Genomic DNA, 18,107 nt, shown 5'->3' with positions numbered 1-18,107 from the left:
GCCAAGTTTGAAGTCGATAGCTTGTTTCGTTCGGAAGTTAGCGTAATTTCAACAGACGGACGGACATGCTTAGATCGACTCAGAATTTCACCACGACCCAGAATATATATACTTTATGGGGGTTTAGAGCAATATTTCGATGTGTTACAAACGGAATGACAAAGTTAATATACCCCCATCCTATTATGGAGGGTATAATAATATAATATATATAAAATACTGTTATTTTATTGTTTATATCGACCGACCGTAGGGTACACTACCACGTAACACGAACGATAATAGTAAACGACCGATATCCTTAGGAATCAACAATAAATACTTCTCTCAATTGAACTTGCAAAAAATTATTTTTATAATTTAGCGCCGTAAGCGACCCACGCTATTAAACCAACGTGTATGCAGTTCGAACGTATGTTGCATGTATCACCTGTGTGCGTACGTGTGTATAGCAAGTTGAACGGCAACTGTATAACACTTTACTATTGATGCCTATTGGCAAACCAATGCTTACAACCAAAAACAATGGAAGATGAAGATGGGAAAATGGCAACAGAGGGTATCAAACCATTGACGACGTTCGATGCAAACGTGTCGTTTATGATTTTTTGTTCCACAAATTAAACTAAGAATAAAAAGAAATTTATATCAGGGAATGACGTAGAATAATCGGTCAAAAGTTTCTCATTATAATTTACACAAAATTTAACATCATTTATGAGTTTTTAACAAAAAATATTGCAAATTAAAAATGAACGAACGTGTATGTATCGAACACCGTAAATGCAACTTTTGGTATGACGTCGCCCATTTTCCAATCTTCCTTTTCTATTGTTTTTGCTTACAACCAATGCAATTGTTTTTGTTTTTTCTATGCAGATCGAAGTAAAGATAATAAAAGAGGAAGATGGGAGATTGGCTACTGAGCACATCAAACCATTTACCACATTAGTTTAATACTCGAACCAAACGCGTATACGACAAGTATTGACATAGCATTAAAATGCAAATAAAAAGAAATTAAGAGCACGAAATAAATTTCCATAAAGGGGAAAATGTAATTTTTTTGTTGTTGCCTAAAATTTAACATTGTTTCATTAAGAAAATTACATTTTTCATTTAAAAAATAAAAACGAAAAACAACTAAAAGATTACAAACATGTATTAAACTAATCTGGTAAATGCAACATTTGGTATGACGCAAGCCAATATCCCATCTTCCTCTTTTATTATCTTTGGTATCACCCAACCTAAATAGCAGCCACAACCGAATTGCAAATTAATGTTGTTTCCGCGATTTTCGTTTCTTTTATTTTATTATATTTAATGTTAGCCTGTTAGAGAGTAAATAAAAATAGTATATTTATAAATACAATACATTAGTATCAATCAAAATAAACGATTCCTTTAAATATTTAAGTATCCACGATGTTTTAAGATGAAGCTCATGTAGCATACAGCATTGATTGTAGACTGAACGGGCAACGCGGATTGAATCACAGGTAACTTTGAATTCATCATTCCGAGTATATGTATATAGTGGACTATCATGAAGATGTAGCAATAATAGCCCTTTCACATGTAGAAAGCGTTAAAATTTAGTGTGGAGTTTTTAAATGTAAATAAGAACCTACCATCCATGTCCTTTTTCACTTGGGTTTCATATAGATAAGGCATCATGTTGAATCATTTTACATCAGAGCACAATAAATCTGCATTAAAATCTTTAACAGTTCAGGATGCGTATTTTTGAACTGACTCGTGGAATTGGGTATCCAGAAACCATTTGCGGGCATTATAGGTTTAATACATATTTATATTCCGGTCGTTAATGCATAGGAACGTAAAATTTTACTCACGTCCTAGGACCTACATAAACTAATTAAAACATCGCTTTAAAACATATTTGGGTATCTACACGCTCACAAAAAATCGCTTCTGTAACATATACTCCCAAACATATTTTGCTTCAAGCATATACATTTTTGGGTATTGCCCAAACATTTATATGTTTGATCTCTTCCAATATATACTATGTTTGAAAGCATATTGGTCTAAACAATATATGTTTGGGTAGTCTAAGTTCCAAACATTTTGTATTTTTGCATCCAAATTCAATAATGTTGTCTTCCAAAAAACAATATGTTATTATATGAACATATAATATGTTTGGAAGCATTTTGCACCCAAAATTATTATATGCTTAAAAAAAATTCTCAAAATTTTATTTATTTATTTATATATTTACAATCATAATGAATTATGAAAATAAACAGGTAATATAGGTGCTAACAACATAGGTTTTCGACCTGAATGCTCAAAATTTTGTTTCTGTCCAATTGTATATTCCCCCACATCTTTCTCACTTCCACGAGATTTTTTAGTTCTTAGCACCTTTTTTCTGTAATACAAACATTGTAGAAGAAATTATTCAATTGTATGATTTTTTTAATTTTAATTTTACCTTTTGCCGGACGGGGATTCGAACAGCGGACCACACAGTTTGTAAGGATCAAAGAAGTAGCTGATCAATTGCCCAAGGAAAAATAAAATGTTAACTTTGTAATAACAAGCAACAACCACCAACTTAATTCAATATCGCTCCCTGTTAAATAGCGCTCCACGCTACTAAACACATATATGTTTATAGGCTATTTCTAAATTAATATATGTTTGCATCCAAGCATATTATATTTACAAACATTTTATGTCCCAAACATAATATGTTCTAACATATTAACATATATGTCCCAAACATGTTATGCTAGTTTATGAACATTATATGCTTGCACTCAAAAATATTGTGTTTAAAAATTTGTGTTCCAAACATATAATGTTTATAGCCAAACATATGAAAAACAGTCTTTTTCACCCGTGTATAAAAGGAGAACCTATACTGACCATGTTCAGCGGACCAGATTCCAAACTTCAACTTTAACGATAAAGGCTTTTGAAAAATACTAATTAACGAAGCACTAACAATTTTTTGGTGCATTTTAAATTGATGTCCCTACACGGATGAAAAATACTGTTTTTCATATGTTTGGCTATAAACATTATATGTTTGGAACACATTTTTTAAACACAATATTTTTGAGTGCAAGCATATAATGTTCATAAACTAGCATAACATGTTTGGGACATATATGTTAATATGTTAGAACATATTATGTTTGGGACATAAAATATTTGTAAATATAATATGCTTGGATGCAAACATATATTAATTTAGAAATAGCCTATAAACATATATGTTTAGTAGCTTGGAGCGCTATTTAACAGGGAGCGATATTGAATTAAGTTGGTGGTTGTTGCTTGTTATTAAAAAATTAGCATTTTATTTTTCCTTGGGCAATTGATCAGCTACTTCTTTGATCCTTACAAACTGTGTGGTCCGCTGTTCGAATCCCCGTCCGGCAAAAGGTAAAATTAAAATAAAAAAATCATAAAATTTAATAATTTCTTCTACAATGTTTGTATTACAGAAAAAGGTGCTAAGAACTAAAAAATCTCGTGGAAGTGAGAAAGATGTCGGGGAATATACAATTGGGCAGAAACAAAATTTTGAGCATTCAGGTCGAAAACCTATGTTGTTAGCACCTATATTACCTGTTTATTTTCATAATTCATTATGATTGTAAATATATAAATAAATAAATAAATAAATAAAATTTTGAGCACAATATTGTTTGGGAGAATTTTTTTAAGCATATAATATTTTTGGGTGCAAAATGCTTCCAAACATATTGTTACGTTTTTATATTTAGGCGTTTTTTTATTACCCGACAATTAAAACACAGTTCTTTTAAATAACGACAATCTACAATTTATTTACTATGACTTCACACTTTACAATTCGTTCACACTGAAGTTATTCGTTTGACGCTTTAATTAAGACTGACTCGCAAGCAGCATGCGAGCGCTTTTATATATGACGGTGTGGCAATACGAGAACATTCTGGTAGCACTACAATATTCTGGCAACGCCAGAACATTCTTAGACAATGCTAGAAGGATCTACGACCATTAAGTAATTCGTCTGGTGGCTGCCAAACACATACACACACTCACATAGATATATGCTCGCAGTACAACAACAATGACAATAGACAATGAGATGAAATGAGAAAGCAAAATAACAAAGCAAAGGGGTTGTTATTCTATGAGAGAGTAAGAACTAACATTTCGGTAAGCAAACAAAAGAACATAAAAGAAATTCAGGAAAATACTAGAAAATGAATAGATGATTCCAACAAGTGATAGCGAAATTTTATCGTTACAATTTTAAATTTTAAATTAACGGAAACTAATTTAAATAAACTTATATCTAAATTATCAAATTCGTAACACTGCCTCCCGCTTAAGCCTGTTCGTCCCGAACAGGCACAGAACCTGTTCCGTAAGGAGCCAATCGTTCCAGATGTACAACTTTCATCTTTGATCTAGGGCTGTCGTCCTTCTGAATCCGGTATACAACATCATTGATCTTCTTGATGACCTTGTATGGGCCTTCCCACTGTGTTTGCAGTTTAGGACACAATCCTTTCTTTCGTTGCGGGTTAAATAGCAGAACCAATTCTTCTTCTTGGAAGCCCTCAGTATTTACAGCACGATCGTATCTCGCCTTCATTCTGTTGCTGACCATTTTTATTTTGTTGCGCACTGATTCGTGAACTTCACCGAAAGTGTTTGGGATGTCGTTTCTGTTTTCTTCCATGGCGAGCTCATTAGGTTTAGCACCGAATATCAGATCACCAGGCAACTTCAACTCAGTTCCGAATAGAACATTGGCAGGTGTTCGAGAGGTGGAATCATGAATGGCAGATCTATACGACAGCAAAAACTTTGGTATATGCTCGTCCCAGTCCCTCTGGCCGTTGTCCACTACTTTTCGAAGATGTTCCTCCAGAGTGCGATTAAACCTTTCTACCATGCCATCGGATTGCGGATGTAATGGTGTAGTCCTCGTTTTCTTGATACCAAGGGATTCACACATCTCTTTGAATATGGCCGATTCAAAATTTCTTCCCTGGTCTGAGTGAATCTCGGACGGCACACCGTAGCGACATATCCAGTTTTTGTTGACAACATCCACAATCGTTTTTGCTTCTTGGTTTGGAATTGCATACACCTCCGGCCATTTGCTGAAGTAATCCATGACCACAAGGACATAACGGTTTCCAGAATCACTTACTGGGAAAGGGCCTGCCACGTCCATTGCTATTCTTTCAAACGGGGCTCCTGGTCTATATTCTTGCATAGGGCCTCGACTTTTCCTTGTTGGACCTTTCGCCTTCATGCACTTCTCGCAATTGGCTACCCATTCAGCAATTGATTTCTGGCATCCAACCCAGTAGAATCGTTGCTTCACTTTCTCGGCGGTTTTGGTTATTCCCAGATGACCTCCACTGGGACCATTATGGAACTCCGCCAAAACATCTCTTATTTTGGAATCTGGAACGATGATCAAATTTCGGCTGCTCTTGCCATCTTCGCTTTCCCATTTACGTTGCAGGGATCCATTGACTAGAACTAAACTATCCCATTGAGCCCAGTATGATTTCATAAGTGGACTTTCGGCTGCGATGTCTTTCTTACTGGGCTTCTTGTTCTCTTCCTTTGCCGAAATAATTTTGTTCAAAATGGGATCTTTACGCTGTTCTGTTGGCCAGTCCACTCCAGATTCGACGTGTAACAGCCGAATATCAACAATCTCCTCCTTGTGTTCAGCCTTCGAGCAGTGCTTGCATTCTATACTGCAAGATCGACGTGACAAAGCGTCAGCGTTACCGTGTTTTCCACCTTTTCTATGCTCGACACTGAAATCATAGCTTTGGAGCCTCTCGATCCAACGTGCCAGTTGAGCTTCCGGATTCTTGAATTGGAGCAACCATCGTAGAGCTGAGTGATCAGTCCTGAGCAAGAAGTGTTGTCCATACAAATATTTATGATAATGTTTTACACTCTCTATGACGGCTAGCAGCTCTCGTCGCGTTACACAGTAGTTCTTTTCGGGCTTGGACAACGTTTGGCTGAAATATCCGATGACCTTCTCCTTGCCGTCTATCTGTTGGGATAGCACACCTCCAATACCATGCGCGCTAGCATCTGTATCCAAAACAAATTTTTCGCCCGGAATAGGATACGCTAGAACAGGAGCTGAACATAAAAGTTCTTTTAAATGTTGGAATGAATCCTCCTGTTCGTCGCTCCACTGGAACTTCTGACCTTTTTGCGTCAATTTGTGGAGACTAGCGGCGATGCTGGCGAAGTTTGGGACGAATCGTCGGTAATATGTACATAACCCAAGGAAACTTCTTAATTCGTGGAGATTTCGGGGTCGTGGCCAATCTCTGACAGCTTGGATTTTGTCTTCATCGGTGGATATGCCCTCTGCAGTCACATGATGACCCAGGTATTTAACTTCCCGCTGGAAAAGGGAGCATTTCTTTGCGTTAAGGCGTAGACCAGCGGCTGACAATTGCTGGATAACGTCTTTCAAGTTCTTAAGGTGCTCGTCAAATGCCTCACTATGATGTCGTCCAAGTATATCAAGCACGACTTCCAGTGCAACCCCTTCAGTACCCGCTCCATCAATCTTTCGAAGGTAGCCGGAGCGTTGCAGAGCCCGAACGGCATTACATTGAATTGCCAGAGACCGCCATTAACGCCAAAAGCCGTCTTTTCCTTGTCTTTCTCGGCGATCTCTACTTGCCAATATCCACTCTGCAAATCAAGCGTAGAAAACCATGTTGTTCCTGCTAGTGTGTCCAACGTGTCATCAATGCGTGGAAGCGGATAACTGTCCTTTTTGGTGACATCATTCAGTTTTCTATAGTCCACGCAGAATCGGGTACTTCCATCTTTCTTTTTGACCAGCACAACTGGGGAACACCAAGGACTTGATGATGGCTCGATCACTCCACTCTCCGCCATTTCCTTTATGAGCTTTTGAACTTCGTCTCTTTTTGCCAGGGGAACACTTCGTGGTGCCTGTTTTATGGGCCTTTCTTCTGCGGTTTTAATTTCATGTTTCACTACAGATGTTCTTCCTTGATTTCCCTTTTCAGAAGCAAAAGCAGAGGCGTTTTTCCACAACAATTGCTTGGCTTTATTTCTCTCTGACGGCGATAGATGACGTGTCCAAGCCTCGAAATACCCTTCTAGATGTTTTCTCACTGCTACATGTGTCTTTGATGAGTTGCCTTCCAAATTGACTATTGCCTCGGCTGGTGTACATTTTCCAATATCAGAAAATTTTACAATTTGCTCATGATTGTCAGACAAGTTCAAGACACGAACTGGTATTAGTCTCTCTTCGTTCGTTGTTACCAGGGCATTTGCTATCAAGATGTTGTTGCTTTTGTTTTCTGCTGGTTCAACAACCCACAATTGGCCGACTTCACAATCTCCATCCATAGAAACCCATATAATTGCTTCGGCATTCGGTGGTATAGACTCTGACTGGCTCGTTGTCAAACGTCTGACAGGTGTATTCTCGTCGTATCCCACGTTTACCGTTATTTCGGCATCGCACCATGTCATTACACGACGCTTCATATCCAAATTGAGACCAAAAGCAATCATGAAATCCGCTCCAATTATAACTTCGTCTACTATATCGGCCACAATGAAATCATAAGTAACGGATTTGTTAGCAATAGTTAATTTTACGGTGACCTTTCCATATACGGTTGCGGGTTCCCCTGTAGCCGTGCGTAGCTTGACTCCAATCAGTGGTGTAACTTTTCCTTTTACTAAATCAGATCTAATGATAGACTTTGATGCACCAGTATCCAACGTCAAAGTACGCTTGTCGCCATTAATAACACCCGCAATAGTTAAATTGTTATTTTTCTGTTGAACTATTGCTATGGAGATGGTGGGGCCATCGTCTGTGGGAGCCAGCTCTTGCCCCGCTGAACTAGCTCGATTTAGTTTAAAGGTGACTCACTTGACTGTGGGGTCACCTTCTTATGGTTATTGTTTAATGGAGATGGTGATGTGGATCTTGACCGTTTGCGTCGTGCTTTGCATTCTCGAGCTAGATGTCCCGTCTTATCACAGTTATAGCATTTGATTCGGGATTTAGTTGCATCCTGTTTCAATTCTTGCATTACCTGCTACATTGCCTCTTTCATCGAGTCAATGATAGATTTCGATTCTTCACACTCGGTCTCTACTCTGCGTACTTTGTGAATTTGAGGCCGTACCAGCAATCTCGCAGTTTCTTGCGCAAGTGCAAATGTTACTGTTTCTGCGAATGTAGCCTTTTGTGACGCATATGTTGCACATTTTATGTCTGGGTCTCGAATGCCATTCACAAAGGTCTCAATTTTGATGCGGTCCACAAGTGGGTGACTCTCTCCTGGGTATGTCAGTAGCACCAACCGCTCAACTTCTGTTGCAAAGTCTTGTAGAGTCTCGTTTGATTTCTGGACTCTACCTCTTAATTCCATTCTAAAGATGTCTTGCTTGTGCTCTCCACCATACTTGCGTTGAAGCGCCGCTATTACTTCATTATAGTTATTTCTAGAAACAGCGGGAATGCTTTGTATCACATCAGCAGCATTGCCCTTTAATGCCAATAGAAGTTCAATTGCTTTATCATCGTCATTCCACAAATTTCTAGAAGCAACCATTTCGAATTGGAATTTGAAGACATCAAATGACGTTGAGCCATCGAAAACAGGAGTTTTGATTTTTGAGCCCTCGATGACGCGCACTGGACCACCTTTAATTTCCAGCTCTGACATTTTTTTCTCGATGTGCAGAAACTTCTCATCATGAACCATAATTTTCTCATCCACGGAAAGAACTTTCTTATCCAATTCCACAATTTGATTTTCTATATGGTCCACACGTTTCTCAATGCCTTCAGAAATTTGTTGTAATTTTTCGTCTACCATTCTAGAATTTTCGTCGAATTTTTCTTCCAATTTTCTAGAATTAGCTTCCATCATTTTTCTAGAATTCTCTTGCATTTTTAGAGAATTTTCTTCCATCATTTTGCTCAAAATATTGACCATCGATGTGTAATCAACAACATTAGAAGCTACAGATGGAGTTTCCAAGGCGCTGGCTACTACTGATTCGTCAAGATCTTCCTTATAATCGAACTCATGTGTTTCGATATCAATACTGCGCCGCTCGAACTCTTCCAGTAGTCGCTTTTGTAATTGAGCCTTGTTTCCTGTTGTCGGCAGCTCCAGTTTGCTCAATTCCTTTTTTAAGTCTTCCACACGAAGCTCATTAAACTTCATTGTAGATTTTTTTCCGTTATTTCACTTCCGACACCAATTGTTACGTTTTTATATTTAGGCGTTTTTTTATTACCCGACAATTAAAACACAGTTCTTTTAAATAACGACAATCTACAATTTATTTACTATGACTTCACACTTTACAATTCGTTCACACTGAAGTTATTCGTTTGACGCTTTAATTAAGACTGAGTTTGTTCTTCAACCGTCGAACTGAACGGACGTGTTTTTTTAATAGCGGAGTATTTCATCGTAATAAGTACTTATTACGAATTTCACGTGTGGTGGAAATAATAAACCACCATGCAGCGAAATTCAAAGCCATCCACTGGGTTGCTAACTTCAGGGCCCAGTGGACGGGTAACGACTGAAGTTATAAATTTGGGCATCGACCAAGAGTCAGGCCCAATTAGTCGACCTGTAGACGGGTCGACTGGCGGTGACACTTTGGCAAGTCGAACCTTTTCTAAGGTGACGACATCAAAAGGAGGCAATCCCTCTCGAAAGAGATTCAAGGAACGAAGAAATGCTTTGTTTATCCTAAAGAAATTAGGATCAGTCGACCCAAGCACGTTGTCGGCTAAGCAAAGCGATTCCTTAAAATGGGCTCAAGGAATTCTTGAAGCTGGAAAAAGGGAACGATCACCGGATGAGCTGCCATCCTCTAAACGGGATCAAAGATCGTTTGCCTCAGTTGCAAAAGACAGCCTTGTGATGGCTATTATTAATAAAGGAGCATTGGACGGTATGATTCCAAGGCAAAAATGGGGGGAAATTGAGAACGCGATGTCTGGTGTCTACTCAGAGGTGCGAAAAAAGTTTCCCGGACCAAGTCCTCGACGGCAAGATGCTGGATGGTATCAAGGACGATATAAGTTAATAGCTTTTGCAGACCAGAGGTCTATGGATTGCTTTAAAGCTGCATTGATGCTAATTGGTGAAGTTTGGGAAGGAGCCGCTTTGGAGTTAGTCGATAAAAAAGACATACCGGCTAAACCTAGAGCACATGCATGGATACCGGCAAACCCTCCTGATCCTGAGTCAATACTAGAGAGACTAAAAGAATGTAACCCAGATCTTCCAACCGCCGATTGGAAGGTTGGTCGTTTGGATGAGGTGGATGGACCAAGACGACATGCGGTGTTTATATTAAACATAGAGTCGCTGCCACATCTAGCCCAGACCCAAGGACGCGTAAGTTATGGCTTTCATGATATCCATATGAAGGTATACAAAAGCGATCAGCCAAAGGATTCCGAAACGGACAAGCCTCCGGTAGAGTCAGCAGTGGAAAAATCTCCTAGCGAAGCCGAAGGAGACATAAAACCTGCAGACTATGGCGAAAATCATATGCGGGAAGTTTCTACAGGCTCAAGCCTCACCAAAACTGAACCGCGGATTGTTGCGAGAGTCACCGAGATCTGTGAAGAGGAAGCCCTTGATGACTCAATTGAAGCGGCTGATGTGACGGTGGTTGAAAATTGGGATGGTTCTACGGTTCCTCCAGATAAATCTTCACCATTGTAAGGCCGCTTGTGCTGCCTTAAAAGTTCTCCTGATGAAAGGAGACATAGATATAGTTCTTATTCAAGAACCATACATATATAAGAACAAGATCTGTGAATTAAGCACTCCGGGTTTCAAACTTTTGCATAATACCGGTACCGATATAAATCGAGCATGTATAATTGCTAAAAACGAACTAAACTTGTTTCTGCTTCCTTCATTGAGCAATGCAGACACTGTCGTAGCCAGTCTAGAGATATCCACATGCAAATATTGGGTATCTTCGGTCTACATGGGACATGATAGGGAGATGCCACCCTGTGCCGTTAAGACCTTAGTTGAGGAGTCACTAAAAACAAAGACAAAACTCATTATGGGATGCGATGCAAATGCACATCATAGTATTTGGGGAAGTAGTGATACTAATGCAAGGGGAGAGTCGCTAATAGAGTTTATTTTGCGTACTAACCTGGTAGTTTGCAATAAGGGAGATGCACCAACCTTCGTCACCAGGAACAGACAAGAGGTTTTGGACGTAACGTTGACCTCTCCGGAACTGAATGATAAGATATCTGAGTGGCAAGTTTTGAGGGAACATAGCTTCTCAGATCATCGCTACATCAGTTTCAGATTGGCTGTTCGTACTTCAAAGACCATATTTCCGCCAAATGTTAGGAAAGCTGATTGGAATAGGTATAGGGAATCGTTCAATTCGATGATACCGGAAATGCCGGAGACAAATATGGGCACTGTGCAAGATATCGAACACGCAGTGGAGCGGATTACTAAGGCCTTCAACATTTCACTGAAAGCTGCTTGCCCTAGAGGAAAGCCAAGGGGAAAAAATCGGCCGCCATGGTGGACTACGGAGTTAAGTAATATGAGGAAATCCTGCAGGAAGCTCTTTAACAAAGCAAAGTCCACAAGAGCTCCGGAGGATTGGGACACTTACAAGATGAATCTGAGAGAATATAAACGAGAACTGAGAGGGTCTCAGCAGGACTCTTGGGATGATTACTGTAGCAGTATTGAGAATACGTCAGAGGCTTCCAGACTACGGAAGGTACTAGCATCCACTAACACCGCTCCGGGTTTCATTAAAACATCGGAGGGAAATTGGACAACGTCCAGTGAGGAGACGTTGGAGGTACTTTTGGACACACACTTCCCTGGAAATCAGACGGTTGAACCATGTTCCGGCGGTGTAACAGAGGCTCAGCGATCATTTCCTATCGAGGAAATTGTGTCGGAATCTAGAATAAAATGGGCTTTAAATAGCTTTGGACCATTCAAATCCCCCGGACCTGATGGAATTACTCCGGCGGAGTTACAGGCAGTGGCTGAAAGAGTTATCCCCTGGTTGACGGTGATATATAAACGATGTGTAAACTTAGCATATATTCCAGAAAAGTGGAGGGAAACAAAAGTCGTCTTCATACCTAAAGCAGGAAAAGCCTCTCACTCGAGTGCGAAGGATTTCCGACCAATCAGCTTATCCTCATTCCTACTTAAGACCCTGGAGAGGATGATAGACATGTATCTTAGAACTAGCGTGGATTCAAGTTTGCTCTCGAAACGACAGCATGCATACTCGAAGGGCAGGTCTACTGAGACCGCATTGCATGAACTAGTCAGCTTTATTGAAAGCTCACTATCTGTCAAAGAATACACAATCGTGGCGTTTCTAGACATCGAAGGGGCGTTCAATAATGTCCATCCGAGCTCGATATTAAATGGACTGACAACTCTGAATGTTGATCCAGGTATACTTAGGCTGTTAGACGAACTTCTAATAAAGAGACGTATTTCAGCCACACTAGGGCAAGCAAACATACAAAGGTATGTGAACAGAGGCACTCCCCAAGGAGGAGTTCTATCACCTCTTCTTTGGAATGTTGCTATAAACAACCTTCTGGTTTCCCTAGAAAAAGAAAGGATAAAAGTGGTGGCATACGCAGATGATGTGGCGCTAGCAGTCAGGGGAAAATTCCCATCCACAATCAGAGATATTATACAGAGAGCTCTCCGGATGACTGAGAAATGGGCGAAAGATAATGGTCTTGGTGTAAATCCAGCAAAGACAGAACTAGTCATGTACTGCAAAGATCGTAAAACTCCCACGGTTAGGCCCATTTCCTTAGGGGGTACTGAAATTCCCTTTGGTGAGTGTGCAAAATACCTTGGCGTTATTTTGGACAGGAAGCTGAATTTTAGGCTTAATATTGAAGAGAGGGCGAGAAAAGCCACGGTAGCTTTGTACTCGTGCAAAAAGGCAATAGGGAAAAAGTGGGGACTAAAACCAAAAATTGTGCATTGGCTATACACTGCAGTAGTTAGACCTATAATGCTATATGGTGTTGTAGTCTGGTGGCCGGCACTTCAGAAACCGACTTGTTTAGATAAAGTTCAGCGTATGGCGAGCTTATGTATCTCAGGCGCATTTAGTAAGACAGGAACAGACTCCCTTAATGTCATGCTACATCTATTGCCTTTAGACATTTTGGCCAAACAGTCAGCTGCAACAACGGCTGTGCGGTTGCGCGAGCTATCGCTGTGGTCGGAAAAAATGTACGGTCATAGTTCGGTCCTCAAAATAATGCCAGATGTGCCTAACGTAGTGGATTATACCCTGGCAAAACCACTTTTCGACAAAAAGTTTGAAACTCTAATTCCCAACAGTGAGGCGTGGTGTGCACGGACCCCGGGGAGTGAAGGATATATAGATTTCTATACTGATGGCTCCAAATTGAATGGACAAGTGGGGTTCGGAGTATATTCTAAAGATCTGGAAATTCGAATAGCGAAAAGATTACCTAATCACTGTAGTGTTTTTCAGGCAGAAATATTAGCAATAAGAGAGGTGGCGAAGTGGCTGAGAAGTAATGTTCCAACAAATATTGGCATTAATATATACTCAGACAGTCAACCTGCAATAAAATCCTTGGACTCTGTGTTCCTCAACTCGAAAACGGCCATCGACTGCCGCAAATCTCTCAATGAGATGGCTGAGCAGTACAATATTCACCTAATATGGGTGCCTGGCCATAGGAACATACCGGGGAACTGCGAAGCGGATGAGTTGGCAAGGCTAGGGACTACCTTACATATTCCAGGGGAACTGGAATTTGTTGGTATGCCCCTAGCTACCTGCAAGCTCATGCTGCGTGAGAAGGCTGTTAGGATGGCAAATGTTCGATGGGAGAATTGCAAGGGTTGTAACGACACCAAGCAAATATGGCCCCATTTCAACTTAAACCGCACACTAGATATGCTAATGTTCTCGAGACGTCAGATATCACTCCTGGTATCTGCTATAACGGGTCGCTGCCTGATAGGCGATTTTGCAAAAACTATTGGCGCGAAGTATAATGACTATTGTATGAGCTGTCATGATGCGGAGGAAAAAGAATCAAATAAACACCTCTTGTGTGAGTGTCCTGCATTTTGTGTAAAGCGCAAGCAACTTTTAGGAGCATATAGCTTCAGATTACTGGCGGATCTGGAAAACGTTAACTTAAGCAGTCTACTAATGTTTTTGGAACAATCTGGTTGGTTCAACAAAGAAAAATAATCAGGAAGGTTCAGCGGTTAAAACTAGAAGTGCCCATATGTAATAGGTACTTTTAGTTAATGTGGTATCACAATGGACTGAATAGTCTAAGTGAGCCTGAATCTTAATCGGGCTGCCACTTTAACCTAACCTAAGACTGACTCGCAAGCAGCATGCGAGCGCTTTTATATATGACGGTGTGGCAATACGAGAACATTCTGGTAGCACTACAATATTCTGGCAACGCCAGAACATTCTTAGACAATGCTAGAAGGATCTACGACCATTAAGTAATTCGTCTGGTGGCTGCCAAACACATACACACACTCACATAGATATATGCTCGCAGTACAACAACAATGACAATAGACAATGAGATGAAATGAGAAAGCAAAATAACAAAGCAAAGGGGTTGTTATTCTATGAGAGAGTAAGAACTAACATTTCGGTAAGCAAACAAAAGAACATAAAAGAAATTCAGGAAAATACTAGAAAATGAATAGATGATTCCAACAAGTGATAGCGAAATTTTATCGTTACAATTTTAAATTTTAAATTAACGGAAACTAATTTAAATAAACTTATATCTAAATTATCAAATTCGTAACAATATTATATGTTCACATAATAACATATTGTTTTTTGGAAGACAACATTATTGAATTTGGATGCAAAAATACAAAATGTTTGGAACTTAGACTACCCAAACATATATTGTTTAGACCAATATGCTTTCAAACATATTATATATTGGAAGAGATCAAACATATAAATGTTTGGGCAATACCCAAAAATGTATATGCTTGAAGCAAAATATGTTTGGGAGTATATGTTACAGAAGCGATTTTTTGTGAGCGTGTAATACAAAATCTCTTTTTTTATTTTTTAGGAAAATATAAACAATTTTTCATTGTCAAATAACATATTTGAAACAGTTTTCCGAAACAACATACAAGAAGTTTCACAAAAATTGCTCTCTTTTGATTCTCTCGCTGTGTTATGTTGATATCTTTCGTCAACCCTCTCGGGTTCTTTCTCTATACTCTCTCTCTCCTCTCAGTCGCTCACTGAATAAAATATCACAACATATATATGTTTACTCGAAATTTGTAAATTTATATATGTTTATATTCACACATATTATTTTTATGGAACTTTCTTGTCCTAAACATATTCTAACATATGTGCCCCAAACATTTAATGCTACACACAAAAAATTATCACCGAAATTTTTCAGAGAATGGGTATTTATTCAACAATGTATGATGGAGAGATCAGTCTGTGGAAGTAAATTGTAACGAACAGTTGGGGTTTTTGTTTTTCGCGTAAATTGAAAAACATGATTGGCGACATTCAAAATGTGTGCATAAATATTTTGAACGCAACAACAAATCATCATAGCAAGGGGTTGAAATCAGTGCTGCCGCTAGTGACAAATTGAGTGAAGTAGATTTTGGAAAAAAGTGGAGTACATTGAATAAAATTGAAGTAGCATACATTTTTGAAAACAAACAATAGAATTCATTTTATTATACCCTCCACAATAGGATGGGGGGTATATTAACTTTGTCATTCCGTTTGTAACATATTGCTCTAAGACCCCATAAAGTATATATTTTCTGGATCGTGGTGAAATTCTGAGTCGATCTGAGCATGTTCGTCCGTCTGTTGAAAAACGCTAACTTCCGAACGAAAGAAGCTATCGACTTCGAACTTGGTACAAGTTGTTGTTATTGATGTAGGTCGGATGGTATTGCAAATGGGTCATATCGGTCCACTTTTACGTATAGCCCCCATATAAACGGACCCCCAAATTTGCTTGCGGGGACTCTAAGAGAAGCAAATTTCATCCGATCCAGCTGAAATTTGGTACATGGTTTCAGCATATGATCTCTAACAACCATGCAAAAATAAGTCCACATCGGTCCATAATTATATATAGCCCCCATATTAACTGATCCCCCGATTTGGCTTGCGGAGCCTCTAAGAGAACCAAATTTCATCCGATCCGGCTGAAATTTGGTACATGGTGTAAGTATATGGTCTCTAACAACTATGCAAAAATTGGTCCACATCGGTTAATAATTCAATGATTAAAACCGCTATATTCCTCGTAATTAAAGGTATAGGAAAAACAATTAGGTAATATGGGGAAAAATTTTAAAATTTGAGGCAGAACAAAAAGTGAAGCAGATTTTTGGAAGAAGGAGTGACGAAGTAAATTTTGTGAAAATGAAGCAAAATACTTCGATTGAAGTAGTAGCGGCAGCACTGGTTGAAATAAATAAAGTATTCAACAACAAATGGCCACGTAGTAAAGGTTTGGAAAAATATATGACAGAACGCATTTGAAATTACTTGTGTTTGTGTTTTGTGGTATTGTAAAAATGAAAAACAATCTACGTTTGAAGAAATGTGAATACCGTTTTCCATTGAAGCCTGTTTACATTAAACGGATTAAAATAATATATTTTTTATTAATTTCTTTTAGAGACCAATTTTATTTCGTGAAAATTTCCAATCAACTCCATCATTTTATCAAATATATAAGAATATAAGAACATGTTTGCAATCAAAAGGTTGGTACCGTATTGATCTTTTAAAATTATAAATTTTTTTCATTCCTAGTTTTCTTAAAATCAAGAGCAGCATGGGCTTGTTGGAAGATTCACCTTGAAGTTGCGAAGTAGCGTTGGCCTTAAATTGCATTTTTGTTTTACCTACATTTTTCTGTTTGAAAGGAATTTTGAAAAGGAATTGTTACTAAAATTAAATTACCGAGCTCCTTAGTACACATTTTTATGCTTAACGACTACAACTGCAAAAGAAGATTATAAATATGCAACCTGGAACTTGATATTCTTTGCAGGTAATGTTTAATAAAAATAACTTTTAATTGAACAAAATTAACTTTTGCTGCCATTTTCATGTACCTCCGTTAGGCTTTAACTGCCAGTTAACAGAGAGAAAAATGAAAATATCTTTTCTCCGGTTAACTTTAACTGAAAATTTTTTAGCAGTTATGTTCCTAACTGGCATATGGAATATATAGGCAAGATGACAGATATGTACAAAGCATGGTTTAAATTCGAATTATTCTGTTTACTTTCATAAAAACTAATTTAGCTTACAGGCTGCTGATTTATTGGAAATCTAGGCGCATCTAAATATTAGAAGGAACATGCTGACATTATTACTATGATAAGGAACACCCAGAAAAAAGTGACCCCTTCTTTAAGTTAAAATGAACTCATTGTGAAGAAAGTTGAACTTCGTATAGCGCCAAAGCCATTTTTATTTGTTTGAACGATGTGATTTTCGTAGAAATTAGGAATAATGTATTCCATATATTAGTTAACATTTTCCTATATTTATGTACCACTATACTACAGAATGAAAAAATTTAACTAATTTGAATTCATATATGGAATGATTTTATTGAAATTTTTTCATTCATTTGGACAAATCTTACACATTTGTGGTAAAACTTTTACTTCATAATTAGAACTGCTTACCTTCGTTTTTAAATACAATTTTATTTATTTCTATAAGCAACTTTATCTTCAATAAAAATATATTGAATATATTTATTAAGAATCAACAGCATCGAATCTCTTTGAAATATTAGTTTATTATTCCACTATTTCCAATTTCCGTGTGATATTATCAACTGTAAAACCCACTTTTTCTTCTTCTTGTACTTTTCACTTTTAATAAGTTGCTGCCTAACGATTTTGTCCTCCTTTTACAATTTCAATACCTACAAATATAAAAAATCATAAAACATT

The sequence above is a fragment of the Haematobia irritans genome, chromosome 4 (assembly GCF_050003625.1).
Source record: "Haematobia irritans isolate KBUSLIRL chromosome 4, ASM5000362v1, whole genome shotgun sequence".
NCBI lineage: Eukaryota > Metazoa > Arthropoda > Insecta > Diptera > Muscidae > Haematobia > Haematobia irritans.
The sequence above is the reverse complement of the archived record's forward strand: the minus strand, read 5'-3'. Positions refer to the sequence as shown.